Here is a 14,956-nt window from a genome sequence, read left to right on the forward strand (position 1 = left end):
GCGGAATCCATCGGTCCCCAGCCCGGTTGGGGTGTACCGCAATGGGCACCCGCAAAAACACGCACCGCACGGGAACGGAGCCCTCCCCACGGCTCCTCATCTCGTCTCCGAGCCGCCAGCACAAACCTCGACATGTAGCGCTGGGCGCAATGCACATGCCCCAAAATGCATTTGACACTCTTGGCTCCACACACCCCAAAATGTGCCTGGATACTTTTAATACAGCAAGATACAGTCTTAATTGGCAAAGTGAAATTGCATATGAATTACATCAAGCTTTAAACATTCATTAGCACTTCCTCTTAAATACATACAATTAAAAGCATAACGCTATGTATCTTAAGGCAAGAACACCGATTCAAACAAACTGCCGTTCTCCGAAACGGGTGATGCTCAGGGTGAATCAGCCCGAGGGTTCCCCTGCGGGAACGGGAATCAGCGGCCGAGGAACACGCGCCCTCCTTTGGGTCCTGCCACAAACCACTTCTCTGCTCCATCTCCTTCGGGAGAAACAGCAACTGCAGCCTGTCCTGCGGGCAGCTGATGTTTGGAAGACGCTCAGACACACCCGCCCAGCGGCCCAGCCCAAGCGCCGAGGAGCGCGGGGCCGTGCGGGCAGCCCCCCGGGGCCGTGCGGGCAGCCCCCCGCCCCGCCGCACACACGCGTCTCCCGAGCCTACAGAGCCCCCAGGTGGCACTGACTTGCCACCACCTGGGGCTCGGCCTGCTCTGACCTCTGGCTCCTCTCTGAGAGTTAAAAAATAGTCTCTGCAGCTCCTGGCATATTAATCTGTTGGAACAAGGGGCCTTACAAAGCAGGAGGACAGCTCCAGGGAGACAGACAGTAAGTCATGCTGTGCAGGGGAATCTTCATCCCTCACAGGCTGCTGCTTGGCAGTCCCCCAGCTCTGGAAAGCAACAGGCTGTACAGAGGGCTCTCCAGCCCCATGCCCGTCTCTTCCAACTCAACTCTTCCCACCCCCAGATCCCCACTGTGACATCTTCCGCAGGAAGGGGAGGGTGATAGCAAACTTACCACCCCCAGGCAAAGACAAACTGGAGATTCGGGAGCCTTCAAAACGTTCTCCTCCGTTTTTCTCCCGTATGTGCCATGTACTGGATGATCATCTGGCCTTGTGATTCTATGAATATTCATATATTTGCCACTTAGAAATGCAGGAAGCAATTTGTATTAAAATATCAACACAATGACTTCCATTCTTTGTGCCCGAGGGACATAAATACATACTTTTTTTCCTTTGATGTATAAATGATACTTCACTTTAGACGAAAGCACCCAGTGACTGAGATCATTATATGTTTCATGAGGAATGGCTCTGAACATATATTTGAGTAACAGGGAAGATCCCCTATTTACATACTATGAAAATACTGTTGTTTCTCTTGAGGCATTACTTTTTAACCAGTATTGCTACTCAGCACCAGTTAGTACAGCTGCAACAGTGATAAGCATAGATTAACAAACTGACTAAATCTTAAAAAGGTGGAAGCAATAATGCTAACGTATTTGTAGTGATGTGTAATTGTATTAAAATTAAAACTTACTTTAAAATACATTTTATTTGCCTTCTGACCTAAGGTTTTAAGATTCACATGCACAGGCTTTTATTTGAAGCCTGAAATGCCAAGTGGAAGATTATATATCCATGTAATCCACGAGATAAGGTTTAAAGATACACAAACTACTGTTAAGATATTCCATTTGGCCCACAATGGCATGTCACATTCTTATGCAGACACTGGCGGGAAGCACACTCATTAGCAAAAGTCACAGCAACCATTCTTCTGCATTACATCTCTATGGGTTAACTCTGAAAAACTTAATTTCCAAGTACCTATAGAAAAATGACTGGAACACAAATGAAGTTTCCAGAGATCACTGCAGATGATGTAGCAAAGGAACATATGCTTTAGCCCAAAACACACCATGAGTCTGACCTAGTGGAGATTGCTCTGGGAGCCAAAATTGTGATGAGTTGGTCAATTCAGAAATTTCAAAAAAGCCTCATTAGCTTGACTAAAACTGTTGTGAAAGAGATCAGAAACTATCACATTGGGTATTATAACAAAATTCTAAGAAGAGATTTAACTTAATGTTTCTTGGGGACTGAACATCATCCGCCACACTGGCGAGGTCTGGAAGCCTTAACCTATTCGGGTTTTAAGCCCTCTCATGTAACACTGATCAGACTGGACATGCACACTGGAAACTTCGTGGCAGGATAATCTACGCCCATGCAACATTGTCTTTCACCTCTTCTCAGAATCTCCAGCCCCTTTCACAACCTGCTACTTAGTATATCCTTTCATCCCTGCCACTCCCTACACATTCTTCCTGGTCCTTACAAAGATAAAGAGGGTTTTTTTTTGTTTGTTTGTTTGTTTTTTAAAAAAAGCCTTGCACATGCTTATCCTGTCACAGGCATCCACAGAAAATAATGTGGATGAGATTAAAAAACAAACCCACCAACAAATACCTCAAAACAAACACTCTGCTTTTAGCTATTCAGAGATCTTGATGAGAAAATATGACAGAGATAGACTTTATAAATATTTTAAAACATGAAGAAAAGGGTATCTGAAACCTAGTTTGGACAACTTCAACAGTTTCCTATTTGCAACAAATATTTGTCATTTCATTCCTGCTTCAATCCCTAGTTATGGTTCTTTCCTGGCAAATGTGCAAATCCAGCAAACACACTACATGAACTGTACAAAAATTAAAACCTTCCAGCTTTGCTGTGTCACATTAGTACTTTCTTTGAACATTACATAGAAGGTTTAAATGCTGCTGTCTTCTGCAACTGTTACACCTTTTTTTTTTCACTTTAAAAAGGTCTTCACGTCCTAGGGATCAGCAGGTCAGATGGACAGCACAGAAACATAGGCGCAATCATAAACACCAACCATTTTACTTGTGATTTCATGAGCAAGGACTCCAGCAGTCAGGGCTGAATTCCTGAAGATGCCTTCCCAATCATATTATCATTGGTGAATTTTCTATGGAGACAAATGAATTTATTAGTCTTGTGGATAAATATCCTTTCCTTAGAGAAGCCTTAGGTCTTCCATGGAGTAGTGCAAGTAATTGGCAAGTTTACTCACATGCACAGAGTCATCAGTGAACTCCAGACTCAGACAGAGCATACAACACAACTGTAAATCTTTATGGTAACAGCCCTGACAGCTGATCTACCAACATCAATATGGTCAGATACCAACCAGAGCAGTCAGGGAACTGCTAGCTGCCAGATGGTGATGGCAACATTCTTCCACATGCTTCAACATGACCATGAAAATGAAGAATTACATACAGGACATAAAAAAATTAAGAGGAATATGAAAACCAAATCACTTGAGCACAAACTCCTGAAAATAATCACACTCATACACTGTTTCCACAGGCTTCAGGAATTGCTGTCAACCTTAAAGGAAAAAAAAAATTGATAGAGCAGACAGCTGCTGTGCATGTGAGAAAATGTATTCTGTATTACTATTTAATGTATCATGCCTGTGTGAATAAAATAATTAAGCTTGCACGTCTCCTTTTGGTTTATTTATTCACAAATTTACAGACACTGAACTGATTCCCCACTACCACCCAAACTGTACAAGGGTATTCCCCAACTGAGCATTTGAATCAGGATGGAGTTTTCACTGGAATGGCTCCTTTAAATCAACACATATGTGCTCAGCCTGCATCCACAGTCAGCAATTTGTCCATGATAAATGCTATTGCTCAGCAAATTCATAGCCCTAGAGAGAAGTCAGCAAAGATCTTCTCCTGCTCTTTTTTTTTTTTTTTACAACGAATTTCCACCCTCACCTAAACCACTGAATCCTTTCCACTGCTTCTAGTACACTTCCCAGTACAGCCAGCAATAAGAACACAACCTCGTTTCCTTTGCAACTAACACGGACAAAGCAATTCCATTTCCTCATGCATTTGGATTAAGCTCTCAGGGAGGCACTGTGCTCTTTCTGCAGTTTTTCCTTCCAAAGCAGACTTTGGAAAAGTATCCTACAAATAAGCTTACAGCTCCCTTCCTACGACCGAGCCTCATGCCTGCGCAGTGCTCGCTGCTATCAGTACAGCCCATCTCACAGATAACTGAATTTGCTGCCTCACTCGCTGCTATATTTATCTCGCAGTAATTAAAATTATATAACGTTTATATTATGTAACATATTCTACAACAGGAAAGATTCAGAACACTTGCGGGAGGCTGTGACGGCCAGACCTCTCACCAAGAAGCATGACTTAGGAAGGGAAACAGGCAGAGCACGCCTGGTGACTGCTGTGAAGTAAAAATTTCACTCTGTGGGTGCTCTGACGGCAACGCTTGTTGCTGCTGCTGACAAAATGTTCCCTGACAAGTACTTCTGGCTGAGCAGGGTGTAGGAGAAAGCTTTAGCTCGCCGCGAGGGACAATCTTCATAGGAGGAAACCTTACAGAAGCACAAAGTTGACTGGGGAGAAGGAGGAGGGGGGGGACAAAAAAAGCCATTAAAAGGAGAAATTGGGGCGGGAGGCTCCCACGGGAGGCAGCGGGGCCTGGCACTGCACAGCGGGGCCTCCCGCTGCCGTGACCGCGGCCAGAGACCCCGGGTGGGCCCCGCCTTGGCTGGGCTCGGGGGCCCGCCGGGCAGCTCAGGGCGGGCGGCAGGACCGGGGCCGCCGCGAGGGCCGGAGAGTCGCGCCCCGCGGGCCGGTCCCTCGGGCGGAGCCGCCAGCGCCGCGGGGCCCCGAGCGCTGCGGACCAGGCGGCGGCGCCCGGGGCTCCTGAGGGCGCGGCCCGGCCCCGGCCCGGCCCGGCGCCGCCGCGGGGAGGGCGAGGTGGGCGCACCGAAGTTGTCCGTGCCCGCCAGGCCCGCTCCCCGAGCGGCTTCAGGGCCCCGCCAGCCCCAGCGGGGCGGCCCGGCTGGCACCGGCCCCGCTCCTCGCCGCGGCGGCCGAAAGTTGTGCCGAGCCGAACAATGCGGCGAGGACTATTTGTCCTTCCGCCGGCCGGCCGTGCCGGGAGGGGGAGGGGAGCGGCGGGAGGGGCGGGGGCTGCTCCGCGCCTCAGGCTGCCGGGGCGGCCGGTCCCTCCCCGGGCTCGAAAGCTGAGCGTGCCCAGCCTCGCCGGGCTTCGGGTGCATGTGGAGCCCGGTCCCGCCCCGGGGCGCGGGCCCGCGCTGCGGGGCTGGCAGGGCGGCAGCAGCGGAACGGCTGGTCCCCGCGCGGGGAAGGAGCCTCGTCTCCCGGTTTGCCCGGTACCGCCCCGCCGGCGGCGAGAGGAGCCAGCCCGGCTCCCCCTCGCAGGAGCCCTCGGGCTCCCCGCGCTCTGCCGCGCCCCGCACACGGGTCCCCGGCCCCAGCCCCGCGCGGCTCGCAGGCCCCGCACCCCGGAAAACTTCTGACCGTCCTGCTCGTCGTTCCAGAAATGAACCTGAACATTATCGGTGGCAAACTAAGCAATTCAAATCAAAAAAGTGACTTTAAATTCACTCAGGAAGGGGTGTTCGGGTACTGATTTTGTTTAAGCCAACCTTTCAAAACTCACCTAAAAACAAGTTTAAGCTAAACACAGTATGTTTTCTTGCCTTTTCAGCACCTTGCTACTTGAGAGGAATAAGCAGTCACAGGAGATTTACACTAGGTTAATAAAGATAATCTAAAATTATACTGTCTTTAAAGATTACTTAAAAAAAATTTAGTATGGTACGAAGCTGAACTTACTCCTAAGAAAAGCATTCATTCAATCAAAAGGAGATCAATATCCTTGGAGAAGAATGCTCCTCTCTAAAGAAGTATCTCAGCCTTTCTGCTCAGGACACCCTCAGCACAGCCACCCCAATTCCTTCTACAAGGCAACACCGTGACAATGAAGAGGTGCTGGAGATTACAACAAGGGATCATGCAACTGAGATTATAAAAGGAAAATATTTCCAGTAACTGTAAGTTACCTACACCAACTATATGCCCTTCACTACAAGTTTTTATGATCAATTGCATCACACAGTTTAACATGAGCCATTTCCAGTTCTCTGTAGGACAAACTACTGGGGCAAAGCATCTTTCACCAAAAAGGCCTCTTGCACTGCAAGACACTGGCTGGCCAGACTGGAGTTAATTAGGAGAGCAGTATCACCATTTTTAGCCTGGTTTCCTAAGGAAATCACTTGCAGACAACTAGAGTGTTCATGTGGATGGATGTGGCTCCTTGTAACTAATCTGCTAATTTCAAGGAACACTAGGAGATCACATTCTCACACATTCAATGCAAATGGGGATTAGAGCAGAAAAAAAGGACCAAAGGACCACTTGTTAGTGACCAAAGAACACAGGCACAGGGTGCAAAGCCACAGGAAGGTAACTTTAGGTAGTCTTGCTTTCTAGCAGAACCATTTCTGGTATTCTGCCTGCCACCAGGGAGCTGGAACCAGCAATCTGTTTTTACACAGACCTTTTTGAACGTTTCCCCACCTCCAAAGTTCCACAGGAGCCAGGAAATAATTGCTTTAATATAATCAAAAGCCATATAACCCACAGATAATGTCTTCCATTTTAAAACTGCTTGAAAGAATGTAACTGAAGTCTGAGCATGGCCATCCATCAGCCAGTCCCAGATGGGCCTCTCATGCATGGGATTCCTGCTGAACAGTAATTCCCTCCTTGGCACTGAAGGGAACAGAACTAAGGGATGACAAAGAAGACCAAATTCACAGAGGCAAATCACAGCTTTGAAGAACAGTAAGAACTCTCTATACCAAGGACATAGAGCTACCCTTTAAGTTACACTGAAAAAAGTTTCACTTCTTAAATGAGTGGAGTGAGAATATATTTGGGTTAATATTGTTTTCTGTCATTGGTTTGGGGTTTTTTTTAAGGTTTTGGGAAGAAAAAAAAATCTTTGTTCTATTTGAAGACTGTGGCAATGTTATCTTAGATGGACTCTTATAATGAAGAAAATTGTGAATATACAAGTATTTCTCTCCTCATATGTTATCATGATTATTTTGTCCAACAAGGTTATCTGCAGAGCACATCAGATTAATTTTCATTTGGGAATACAATTGTGGGTAGTCTCCTTGTCATATGTATTTGTAGTTTCTTTCTAAGTAAAACAAATTTCTGCCAGAAATAAGGGACAGTCTTGCAAGTGCTGTTCATAGACCTATTGACTGACTACATTTAATGTTCTTTTTCACACTAATCATATGGTATTAAGCTCCACAAAATACATCTCATCTTTCATAAATTGCCCTTATGTGGCTCTTAGAAAAAAAAAAAAAAATCTGGAGTTTACTCAGTTATCGAAATACTGGATTATCTAAGATCCAGAAAATCCTGGTTATCTGTCTCAAAGTACAAAAGAACCAGTTTCCGAAATAACGTGACAGGATTCCTGTGTATAGCATATCACTCCTTTGACCATGAAGTGTTTCCATGACAGACATGCAAATATTCCAGGCCAGATGACTTCAACAACGGTGCTCACGCTTTGAACGAAGTAGTTTGCATTATCTCATCATATCTCTTTTATCATATGCAAATGAGACATCTTTTACATCGCGTGGTTTTAACATTGTCACGTGCAGATACTTACTGGAACTACATAGTTTCCAGATGCTACAGAATGGCACAGCAACCTATCCAAGAATGTGTCCAACAGTCATTTCATGAGTTTGCAAACTAAAAAATAGCACATTACTACAGAAAATTAAGCACATTATAGCATGTAGTAGATAGTACTATATACTCTCAAGTCTAGAGGTAAATACACTTCAAAGAAAGTGAATTTTTTAGGTTTTAGTTTTAACCCTTTTTGTTGGGGGGGGAAGTATTTTCTTTCTAAATGGCGTATTTAAGCTTTCAATTCTTCTCTGCTTATACAGCACTAATTCTAACTTCCAGAGCCATCATAAATCACAGGTAATCCTGCCATAGCTGCAGGTCCTGTAGAGCTGGCATGTGTCAAACAGGCTTCTGAATGAAATATGACCTTCAATCAAGTTTCAACAGCTTGTAAGCACAGAGAATATGATCATGGCCATGCAGCTCAGACCAAGTTCTACCTAGTCCAGTAAACAACAACCCAGTATAGTGTCTTTTCTTTTTAATTTAATCTCTCATATGTTCTCAATGTAGTGACTATTCAGTAGGGCTCTGGAGAGTGGAGATGAGTTTGGCTCTGTGCCTGTTCCTGGAATTGCACTGTTTGCAGAGCAGGGAGAAAGAACCATCAGTAGCCAGTACAAACACCCAGGGAAGTGTGTAAGACCCAGGCATGAGCAGAATCATGCTCTGTCTGGCATATTCCCCCTTCTGCCAATTAAAAATATAACAGCTTCTCAAGCAAGAAGTTGTATTTTATTATTGTTCTTAATGGCTATTGAAGGCTTATCTTTATTAATTTATTTGGTTCACATTGAACTGTTTTAATTACTCAACAGTTGTCCACATAGAGATCATGAAAAAAGAGTCAGCTAGTAATGAAACTTTTTATTACTGTTAATGGGGCAAACATATTTCAAGAGGGCAACTCTCTGAAAGTCAATAAAGAAGATCCAGTTCTTGAGGAGATAGACTTGTATTTGTTCTCCAACAAATACAAGATAAATATATTGCCATTGAAAGCTCTAAGGACCAAGTTTGATTTTTGTATAAAATCTGAGATTTTAAGTCAGTCGTTTCACAATTCCCTCCATCACCTTATCTCTAGTTATAAAATTAAGGTCTTACAACATGGAACATACTGTGATTAGTCCAGGGTTTCATGCTTAGTTTGCTACAATATGCAAGCTACTGCCTCCTGGCTGCTGGGCAGACCAAGCAGAATGGTGAAAGGTCAGTCTCTCTCTGCATTCTTCTTAGTACGGCTCAATTCCTATTTTCATGAAACTTGTAAGGATTTTGTATCATTGAGTAAAGTACCCTCTGTTAAATTTAATTAGAATTGGAAAATATTTAAAGTTATTCTAAAGACAGACAAACAGATGAAGTGGTAGTGCAACCTACCTTCCACACAGAAAAAAAGAGAATAAAACTAGTTATAAAAGGTACTTGCCATAATACTGTTCTGATTGAAGTCAATGGATATGAAGCTATTGGCTTCAAAGGAGGACAAAAGTATAGCCTGTCTAGTGTCTCTTTGATAAAATTTCCAGAATAAACATCACAACCTGTCAAAATAATTCATATTACATGTAGAAATTTTTCATTAAGTGCCATAAGAAAAATTGTTACTTTGAACTCAAGAGATTTTTTTCTTTCTAACATTGTTTTGTATTAATCCTCTGTTTTTCAAACTGCACGAAAAATTCAAATTAGTTGTATCGCTCAAGGCAATTCCAAAGTTTATATCCATTGTTGATGGTGATTGAAGTGATGGTTATTAGAGACCTAAGCAGCTGCACTGCCATCAGGGTCCTGGCTCAGAACTGAAAATTAAGGGGTTGCTGAGCCCAAGCTGAAGTTCAGAACATACTTTTATCTCTGGGAGGCAGGAATTATGATACAGTTTGCAAATTTTTTTCAATGTCAAGACTCAGCATAAGGTTTTTGAAAGGCTACTGTTGCATAATTGTCTGAAGGCTGCCTTTAGCTTTAAATACTACAATCCTTGTTCTTATTTTAATATTAAGAAAAGTATTTTAGCAACCAACATAGAATACTTGCAGCAGAAACCATAAATTTAACTTTCTATGTAAAATTACACATATTTAGTTTCTCAATTTACTTTCTGAGGTCTCTTCCAACATGAATTATCCTATGATCTTGTGATCCTTTGATTCTTCGTATTAGTTGGCTTAACATTTCTTTTAAGGCATTACAGCAGCAGACAAATTGCACATGAAAACCACAGAACTTTCTCACAGAGGATGGAATGATGCTGCTGCTGATCTATAGTCAGCCTTTAGAAAGGTTAGCAATAAAGTATCAGATAGTTACGCAGATGTAGAAAAAAAAATGGAAACAATTTGTTTAGCATGATATAAAGCCAAATTAAAACTAGGACAGAAAGCTTTTGGGGGAATATACACATGGAAAATAAAAGTGGCTGCTACCACTGCGACCCTGCAGGGCCTTACAAGATAACATAGAATGTGTCAGTGTGATTTATTTTTATGAATTATTCCTATGGGCATTATATATGTATTCTGGGAAGATTAAAAGGAGGGGGTTTTGTGTGATAGTACATTAAGAATCATCATAATTACTGCAGTTTTATTTTATAAAAGATCCCACTCACTTAAAACTGTATAATAGAATAAATATTATATACAAATTCCATCACAGAATAATTCACAAGATTGAATAAATTTTTAAAGCAAATTAAGTTAGAAATTAAAGAGATGAGGTAATGAGCAAAAGTATCTTCCAATTTTGAAGCAATGTCAGAGACTTACTCCCTGTATTGTAGGATTTTTTTTATTATATCTGTTAGCCCTTCAAGAACTTATAAAGTGGCTCCCTCCATTGCCCACTTGTTTTAGAGAGGTTACCAAACCGTCCAGTCTGTCTGCCTGTAGCAGCACCAGTTTCAGAAGGATCTGTAAGTTCAATCCATGCTGATCAAGACTATGACTAGCTCAAAAACATTCTTTCCAGTGGGTTTCATGTCTTTCTAATGATCTGCTCTGAAGGTCACAGTACACTTGATACAGGACTACTACAGAAGTTTGTATAATACTTAATCACAATAGAACAGGGTATTTTTCTGCACAGTGCAGTACAGAAGCTCCAAGAAGTGCACAGCCTATTTGTTTCAGCATCAGAAAGCATTCAATGCACAGCCTCCAGAGCCTGCACTCATCACCTTTGTCCCAAATGGGACAGGATGGCAGACAAGATGTATACGCACAGATGAAGATTTATTACATGTAACACTGGGGTCTTAACTCCTTAAAGTAGAAGACACAAGCACAGTAAAATTGTAGAGAAATTGGAAGATTGGAACAGAAGTTGAAGTTAGAATGCAAAAGGTATCTTCACCATAAAATTTACTACTCATAGTTAGATGACACAATAAGGGTTAACCATTAAAATGTTGGCAACTTACTTATTATCAAGTTCTATACTAGGCCTAGAACATTAATTATCATCTTTAAAGGACTCTATAATATTAAAATTTAATTATGAAAATTACTTAAGTTTACTAATAAAGACAATAAAGGAGTTAATATCTCTCACCCTTGCCTGTCCGCAACCGGGTGTCTCTGGGTGGGTCTTAATTCTGGAGAATTAGTCTCGCTGGCAGGTGTCCAGGCTGGAGAGGAGAAGGTCCCGCAACCTCCTGGGAAACTGCAGGGGAGTCCCCCCCCAAAGATGGGACCAGGCTTTTATAGGATAAAGTGGATTGACTGCTGTAATTTAACTATTTAGCTGTAACTCCAACATCTCTCATTAGAGAATACAAGCAAAACAGTAGAAAAAAAACATGAAGGCCTTGTTCCCACCAAGCAAACTCTGTTGTTTATCTGTTCTTTCTTACTTTATCTCTGTTTCAGGCCTAGTTGTAGCTGGGCTGGGCTCCATGTTCTTCAACACCACAGAGCAGCTGGTGTTAGGTAATGTCAACTTAGCCTCTGTTTGTACCTTTCAGGGTTGTAACCAGCTCTTTAATATAGGCTTAGATCTAGTTAAATGAGCTTTCTAAAAATACCCTTGGACACAAAAGCAAGAGAAATCATGAAAATTGATTTGGTCATATTCTGGAGGTAGTTATGAGGTGATTTATCACTTATGAAGGGACTTCAAAAGCTCATAAGCAATTGGGGCACTATGTATCAGAAAAGAAGTCAAGCTTATAAACGACTCACCAAATGTTACAGAAAGAGAAGGATGATGCTGGGTATCTGAGGGAATGGTGATTTATGTCCAAAGGCTGGCCTAGAGTAGAAAGCAGTCTGGTGAATGGAAAGCATGTGTAAACGTTCTCTTGTTTTCCCTATGCTATGTTGCTAATAAATATATTTTTTTCATTACATTGCTTATGACAACAAGACACTATTTTATAAAACATGCCATGAAAATTGTAGAACCTGTGTCAGGGCCCTGAGTGCAGTAATAAGCTCTCCTCTCAGCAATTGCTCTGACCAGCCTCACCTGAGACCTCCCCACACCCTTTGACCAGGGACTCCATTTAAACTCAGTTTGGGCCCCTCACTCTTCCCTGAGTTGTGGTTCAGGTGTGCCTACTGCTGGTTCTGTTCCTGAAGTGCTGCAGTGCCCCCCTTGATGGGCCTTGGATCCTGTCTTGCCTGATGATTACTGAATGTTGATGGGATCTGTTGCTGTCCTGCTCCATTTACCTGTGTCTAGTGCTGTGGGACTGTGTTCTGATGGTGAGTAGTTGCCTGGTCTCCACTGTGCCCACCCCTTAGCTGCCAGCTAAGCTTCCCCTGGGAAGCTACCTGCTCTTGCTGTTCCCTGGCACTGTGCTTAAACTGCATTCCTGAAGAGAGAAGTTGGGTTTCAGTCCAGAAGGCTCTCTGAGGCAGTGTGTATCATTAAGATCCTACTGTATAATTCAAACTCTTTGATCTAGAGAATAACCTAAATAAGCAGTACAAGAACATAAGTAGCCTCTAATTCATGTAAGTGGTGATAATGCTTAGTTTTGACCTTCCTGCTCTGAAGTATGCAGTGTTTGTAAAAGTGGTAATGTAACAATTTTTTCAGGGTTAATTTGAAATTACACACTACTCAGATCACACTGAAAGATCATGAGAGTCTGTATGTGAATATTGTTGACAACTGAAATCCAACTACCATCTTTTCATGCACCCTTCCACAGCCCTCCCCAATTGTGATTCATGAGAAATAGTAAAAGTTGTGCTTTCTAGAAAACAGGACTTAAGGACTTGATTCTAAATGTGATGTATGTTAAAGTCACAAAAATAGTATGGAAGGAGAGGCTCAAGGCTAAAACAGCAGGTGTTTTTCAAGCTAGAATTAAAATCAGTTGGCAGCACTGCATAGGGGAAGCTTACATGGTGTCTTCCTGAACTCTGATTTAAGCAAGAGTTGGCAATTCTTGTTTTTATTAAGCTAAGATTATCTAGCATTCTTTTCAATAAATTATTTTTTAAAATCACTTCTAATCAGGCCTTTTCACATTAAAATTTTTTTTGTGAGCTTCCTGACAGGAAAAATCTGATAATTTCTTGGGTACAAGCAAGAGTTAATATAAAATTGCAGATTTTTTCTAAGTGTTTTGAGCAGTAGCTTTATGACTGTGAAGTCTGTCAGGTTTTTGTAATGGCTTACATTTCAGTATCAGAACCGTGGGTGGCATCAGGTGCTTAAGTTTTGCACCATTCAAACCTGGCAGCTGTTTAATTTACTTTTGTTGTGTAATAAAACCTTTTTGGAATAAAAAGGGAAAATTTTGGTAAGCGCAGGATCACTAGGTGCCATTTTAGTTGCATTACACAGTTCTTCCCAGCATTTCATGAGTATAGGTAACGATTTCAAAGGGACAGATTCCCTAGGTTTCTGAGTTATCTGTGCTCAGCTGGTGAGGACAGACCAGGAACAGGGCTGGCAGCAAGCATAAAATGAGTGAAACAGGAGGCAATGGCTCACCACCTATAACTGCCAGTCTTAATGGGGTAAGTGGCTACAGCACCCTAGGGTAGGGTGGTGAGGGTGACCCTAAGTCCTCTGGGTCACTGCTAAGTAGGAAGGATTAGAGCATGTCCCAGGTTGCTGACATCTGTTACAGCCAAAGCAGAATAACAACAGCAGATCATCTGTAGTACTCTTCCAATTCCTCTTGTCTCTCTATATAGCAGAAATTTGCTACAGCAAAGAATAATGTATCCATTTTAATTAGACTTCTTGCAGTTCTTGCATTAAGGAGTGCCCTGGTCCTGGCCACAAGGAAGGTGACTGTCACTGTCTGGGCTGATAGCTGTCTTTCATGCTACTCTTTGTCACTTGCTGATTTACTGTAGACATTGCTAAGAGCTCATAATGGTCAGCATGAAGATTCTTCCTGTAATCACGACTGAAGGTTTACCCCATAATTTCTTATCCACGTTTATGTCATTCTGGGGGTAGATTGTATTTCCAGGTGCTATTAAACAAGCACATTTCAAAAGGAAAATTTTTTAAGCAGAGCATGGTCAGGCTCTGTCCAGTGACAGGACAACAGGCAAAGGGCACAAATGGAAATACATTATATTCCATCTTAACTGTGGAATTAATTTCTACTTCATTGTGAGGGTGACTGAATGCTAGAATAGGCTAAGAGTTATTGTGGAGTCTCTATTCTTGGAGACACAGCCTTGGGCAACTTGCTCTAGCTGACCTTACTTGAGCAGTGGTGTTGCATTGTATACAATTTAGGTGTCTTCCAAACTCAGCTATTCCATGGTTCTGTGATTAGACCACATTCCTTAATGTGGCCATCATATGATTGATGCCTTTTACTTTGAGATTGGCTAACTGATTCAACAGGGCAAGGCCTCATGACCACTGAGAGAATGAAGCTGCTAAGAGATCCACAACCTAATGGTGAAAATGAGAAAACTACAATTAAGCAAATCACATTAGTGTCTATCCTGACTTCAGTGCGTTTGAGGAGGAATCCAAGAATTGGGCTGACTACATGTTAGCATTCTGGAATTGCCCCAAAAGAGAATTGTCAGCCAGCATCTCTCCCCACAGGCACATCTTCCCCTCTAGTCTTGAATAGGCAGGTGTTGTTAACTCAAGCTAGTCTATAAAGTTGCTGGAGTCTCAGAAGAGAGATGCTGCTGAGAAGACTCTCTTTGGGATCTGCAGGGTACTTTTACTCTTTAAAATGTTCTGAGGAGAAGCATGATCTATTGCTTGCTGCACTGTGTTTGTAGGCATTACTGGTTTATGAAAGGGAGTAATTTTAAAGAATTATAAAGATTACATGTATTCTGATGGAAAACACCCTTTGTCTTAGTACTT

General features: G+C 42.6%; 1 long non-coding RNA gene across 2 annotated transcripts; it reads right to left on the reverse strand.

Moving 5' to 3' along the window:
• Window positions 1-210: 210 nt before the first annotated feature.
• On the reverse strand, window positions 211-11,300 carry LOC127388532 (uncharacterized). 2 transcript variants are annotated; one of them, XR_007890398.1, is made up of 4 exons: window positions 11,201-11,300; window positions 2,929-3,021; window positions 1,037-1,142; window positions 211-908 (listed from the first exon to the last, which is right to left on the reverse strand). It is a non-coding gene; the product is annotated as an uncharacterized LOC127388532 (long non-coding RNA). The 2 variants fall into 2 exon arrangements; XR_007890397.1 differs by having other exon boundaries at window positions 211-1,142.
• Window positions 11,301-14,956: the final 3,656 nt, after the last annotated feature.

Source organism: Apus apus, chromosome 10, assembly GCF_020740795.1.
Source record: "Apus apus isolate bApuApu2 chromosome 10, bApuApu2.pri.cur, whole genome shotgun sequence".
In the NCBI taxonomy this organism is placed as follows: domain Eukaryota; kingdom Metazoa; phylum Chordata; class Aves; order Apodiformes; family Apodidae; genus Apus; species Apus apus.